General features: G+C 53.6%; 1 protein-coding gene across 4 annotated transcripts in view; it reads right to left on the bottom strand.

Moving 5' to 3' along the window:
* PILRA (paired immunoglobin like type 2 receptor alpha) overlaps nucleotides 1-5,411 on the bottom strand; it is a 60,822-nt gene that overhangs the window by 55,173 nt on the left and 238 nt on the right. The window lies entirely within an intron of this gene.

The following is a 5,411-nucleotide window of genomic DNA, read 5'->3' on the forward strand; positions in this document are numbered from 1 at the left end:
AGAAGAGCCCCCAGCTTGTCCTCTGTCCCTCTCCCTCCCTGGCAGGGGCTCCCATGCAGTCCCCAGGCACCACCACGACCCAGCTGGCCTCTTCCTGCCCCAGGCCCTCTCTCTTGGTGCAGGCACCACGACCTTGCTCAAGGGGTGAGGGGGCTAATGGTCCCCTACACAGAGACTGGTCCTTCTGGAAGCCACCCCTTGACCCCCCAGACGTGAGACTGGGTCTGCAGGCTCCCCTCTGACGTCCCGCCCTACACAGGAGGGGACAGGGCTCCGAGAAGCCCTGCCCCAGGCCACGTGACTTGCAGTAGTGGGTCCAGGACTGGAGCCCCCTCAACCCAGATGTCTGGGCCTGGCTGAAGGGTGGAATCTCTGGGCCTCAACTTCTGAGTGCAGGACAGGAGGCTGTCCCTTCATACAGTCCCTCAGGTCATTCCCTCCACACACCTGAGCCCTTGGCTGATCCAGAAGCTTCCTTGGACACAGAAGAAAGTGAAGGCTCAGAGCAACACCCACCCCTCACACAGTCCTGGGCCCGTCTCTAACAGGGATCTTCCGGCCTTTGCCCGGGGGTGGTCACTGGAGCACGGAGTTTTGGTGGTGCACAGGGCTCCCTCCGTAGGAGGCTCTGCCCACCCTCTCCAGGGTGAGGTGGCATCAGTTGAGGGGCCGTGGGGGAAGACAGGATTTCATCAGAGGAAGTAGCATCAGCCTTCTTGAGACAGAAGCAGGCAGGGATGGGCCTCCCTTCTCTTAGTCTCTTCCCTGGTCCCAGTAGGCTCCTCTGTGCTTCCCAGGGCCAGCCAGGCCAGCCCGCCCTCCCTCCCTTCACAGGCCTGAGGAAACAGGTTCCCCATGCTCAGGAAACCCCTCCGTCTGAGCCAGGCCCTAAACTCCTCATTCTCTGCTTCACAACATTCTGAGGTGACACATTAACTCCATTCAACCCACAGGGAAACTGAGGGACGGGGGCTTTGGGCTGAACTGGTCACAGCTGGAAAGATGGGCTGAAGAGAGAACAAGGGACCCCCTGGCTGTCTGGGCAGGGCCTCGAGAGGGTGGCCCGCCCCACCTGAGGACCTGGCTGAAAGGTCACCTGCTTACCAGGCTGTCCAATGTGGGGGCCACATAGAACTTATAGCCAACAGCCTCTGGGTAGCTCTGGAGGGCACATGCTGCCCAATGCTGCCACGTGCAGTCTCCTTAGATGCAACATGCATGTTTATGTCACTTTCAGGCCCTGGATCCAGCTGAACCCCCATGGGAGATTCCTTCTGTGTCAGGATTTCTGCTCTGGGATGGTGTGAGGTCTCCTGGATTTGTTCATCCTCCCTCCCCCAACAGCAGTGACAGAACCTGGGACTGAGCCTGGGGCTGTGGCTCTCTCACAGACAGGGCTTCTGAGAGGAGGAGGAGGGCCTGGAGGAGGGCATGATTCCAACGTGGGCAGAGCCTAAATGCAGCCCCTTAGTGCAGGTGCTCATGGGAGAGGCGTCGGAAGTTGTGTGTGGGGAGCAGGGGCAGGGAGGGGGTAAGCACCCTGCACCGCATTATGAGAACCACTGCTTGGATGTCCCCACATTCCCCCAACAAGTATCCTACTGTCCTCACTGGCCAGCCACATCCATCCCTGCCCCAGCCCCTCACCCCTCCTTGGCACCCAACCTGTTCCTGCTTTCCTCTGATCCCAATCGACATCCCATAGGCTTTGTGGAGTTCACAAGTCAACTGTAACATTCTCACAGTAATTCAAAGGACCTAGAATAGCCAAAAGGCCTTTACAAATGAAGAATGAAGGTGGAAGATTTATAATACCTGACTTCAAGACTTGCTGTAAAGCTTCTGTAATCAGGCTGTACTGTCCTCAAGGTACTAGAGTGTCCACAGACTGGAGTGTAGGGACGCGATCACCATCACTCCTGGGCTGAAGCAATTTGCTGACCTCAGCCTCCCAAGTAGTGAAGACCACAGGCACACACCGCCACACACGGCTAATTTTTTTTTTTTTTTTTTTTTTGAGAGATGGGGTCTCACTATGTTGTCTAGGCTGGTCTCAAGTTCCTGGGCTTAAGCAATCCTCCTGCCTCGGCCTCCCTCAGTGCTGGGATGACAGGTGTGAGCCACCTCACCAAGCCCCACTGGATTGCTGATATTCTGGCATCTTGGACCTCCAAGACCAGAGAGAGGGACTGCCCCTGCCAGAGCCAGCCAGTCGTTAGAGCTAGCAAATGACCCCTCTGAGAGTGTCCCTTTTTTTTTCTGAAACGGAGTCTCACTCTGCTGCCAGGCTGGAGTGCAGTGGCACGGTCTCGGCTCACTGCAACCTCCACCCCTGGGTTCAAGCGATTCTCCTGCCTCAGCCTCACAAGTTGCTGGGATTACAAGTGCGTGCCACCACGCCCAACTAATTTTTGTATTTTTAATAGAGACGGGGTTTCACCACGTTGGCCAAGATGGTCTCCATCTCCTGACCTTGTGATCTGCCCACCTCGGCCTCCCAAAGTGCTGGGATTACAGGCTTGAGCCACGGCTCCTGGCTGAGTGTGCCTTTCATATGCAAACCAGCTAATCCAGGGCCCCAACACTGAACCAGCTCTTCTAGCTGCCTCTCACCCTTCAGAAGGCAGTATTTCTCTGCCTTCATCATCCTGAGCCAGACACCAAATAACAAATGACAGCCTCTAATCCCCAGAGCCTGCTAACGTTATTCTAACTAGCCAATCCTAAACCTGCATACCCTTCCTTGCCTTTTCCAGGGAAAGCATAACAAAGGGTCTCACCCCTGTGTTCCCCTGGCTTCCTCTACTCCCTGAGGGACCCTGATGCTTTCCCAAGTGGCCCTGCATGGCTGTGTCTCTCGTTTCTGGGGATCTGTGAGGATACACTGCTTCCCTTATGACCCTCATTTCCATGGCCATACCTGATGGAAAGAAATGGCAGGTGCATTTTGTTTTATTATTATTATTATTTTGAGACGGAGTCTCACTCTGTCGCCCAGGCTGCAGTGCAGTGGCACCATCTCGGCTCACTGCAACCTCTGCCTCCCAGGTTCAAGCGATTCTCCTGCCTCAGCCTCCTGAGTAACTGGGACTACAGGTGCCCACCACTATGCTCATCTAATTTTTGTAGTTTTAGCAGAGATGGGGTTTCACCATGTTGGCCAGGCTGGTCTTGAACTCCTTACCTCAGGTGATCCACCTGCCTAGGCCTCCCAAAGTTGCTGAGATTACAGGCATGAACTACCGCACCCTGCCAGCAGGTGCATTTTATTTATTTTTATTTTTTGAGATGGAGTCTCACTCTGTCACCCAGGCTGGAGTGCAATGGTACAATCTCGGCTCACTGCAACTTCCACTTCTTGAGTTCAAGTGATTCTCCTGCCTCAGCCTCCTGAGTAGCTGGGATTACAGGCACGTGCCACCATGCCCGCCCGGCTACTTTTTGTATTTTTAGTAGAGATGGGGCTTTGCTATGTTGTTCAGGCTGGTCTCGACCTCCTGACCTTGTGATCTGCCTGCCTCAGCCTCCCAAAGTGCTGGGATTACAGGTGTGAGACACTGTGCCTGGCCCAGCAGGTGCATTTTAAAAGAGCTTTTAACTCTCTGGACAATCCCAGGAGGTAGGCAGCATCTCTGTATGGTCCTCAATTTATACAGAAAGAAATGGAGGCCCTGAGGGTGGTTCTGAGCCTAGCCTGAGGTCACATGGCCCAGGAGCGTCCACTGTGGCATCAGGTCTGAGCTTGGGGCCTGTGCGGCCAACCACTTCCCCATTCAGTGACATCAGCCAGCAGTCCTCTGGGCCTCTGTGACAACCACGCTTCCCTTTTCTGTGTTGTCTTCCTTCTGCACAGGGAGGTGCTTGAGGGCTGGGGCACTGGCTGGTGTAGCTTTGGGTCCTTGTCACCCAGTGCAGTATGCCTGTCACCTAGGGCAGTTAGTGCTGACCAAATGCGTATGGAGAGGGTGGAGGCATCTTCAAGGGGTGGGGATCAGGCGACGATCATTTTCAGTAGAGATGGGGTTTCATCGTATTGGCCAGGTTTTTTGTTTTGTTTTGTCTTTTTTTTTGAGACAGGCTCTCTCTCTGTCACCCAGGCTGGAGTACAGTGGTGCAATCACAACTCACCGCAGTCTCAGTTGCCACCTGAGGGGTCAATTGATTCTCCCACCTCAGCCTCAAAATGTGCTGGGATTACAGACATGAGCCACTGTGCCTGGCCCAATCATGCCTTTATAATGAAGCCCATAAAAACCCAAAAGGGATGCAGAGGGCTTCTGGATAACTGAACTCATGGAGCTTCCTAGAGGGTGCAGTGCCTAGAGAAGACTCGGAAGCTTTGCACCCCTTCCCCCAGGCCTCCCTCTGTGTATCTCTTATATCTGGCTGTTCATAACTATCCTTTGTAATATCCTATATCTTTATTTTGAGACGAGGTCTCGCTATGTTGCCCAGGTTGGTCTCAAACTCCTGTGCTCAAGTGAACCTCCCCCCTCAACCTCCCGAAGCACAGAGATTACAGGCATGAGACATGGCGCCAGGCCCTATAATATCCTTTATAAGGGGACACATGTAAGTAAAGGGCTTCCCTGAGTTCTAGGTACCATTCTAGAAAATTAATTGAACCCAAGGAGGGGATCATGGGAACCTCAATTTTTATAGCCCTGTGTCAGAAGCACAGGCACCACGTGAGCTTGCGACTGGCATCTGATGCTGGGGCAGCCTTGTGGAACTGAGCCCTCAACCCGTGCGATCACAGGAAGCAGCCAATTTGCTGTAGTAGCCGTGGCCAACACACCGTCTCTGACAGTGTTCTTGCCCCTGCCCACTCCTTCTTAACGATTCCCTTTCAGCCAGGCATGGTGGCTCACGCCTGTAATTGCAGCTATTTGGGAGACTGAGGCTGGAGGATTGCTTGAGCCCAGAAGTTTGAGACCAGCCTGGACAACTTGGCGAAACTCCAGTACCACTAAAAAATACAAACATTAGCTGAGTGTGGGGGTGCATGCCTGTAATCCCAACTACTTGGGAGGCTGAGGCATGAGAATGGCTTGAACCCAGAAGGCAGAGGTTGCAGTGAGCAGAGATTGCACCACTGCACTCCAGCCTGGGTGATGAGAGTGAGGCTCTGTCTCAAAAAAAAAAAAAAAAAAAAAAAAAAAAGATTTCCCTTCTTAAACTTGCTTCCAACTGCTTTAAATCTGTGAGTGCCATCTGTTTCTAGTGGGGAGGCTCCCTGCATCATGACTGGACTCAGGTACTGCAGAGCAGGAAGGGGCACTTGGCGGCCATGTGGGAGATGCACAGGGAAGTGTCAGCAGCATTTCACGCTATTTATTCCCCAAAACCTTCTGCCATAGGAGAAGACAGCCACCATGCAGATTGGAAAATGTGGACGAGGAGAAAAGGGG

The sequence above is a fragment of the Gorilla gorilla genome, chromosome 6, assembly GCF_029281585.2.
Source record: "Gorilla gorilla gorilla isolate KB3781 chromosome 6, NHGRI_mGorGor1-v2.1_pri, whole genome shotgun sequence".
Taxonomy (NCBI): domain Eukaryota; kingdom Metazoa; phylum Chordata; class Mammalia; order Primates; family Hominidae; genus Gorilla; species Gorilla gorilla.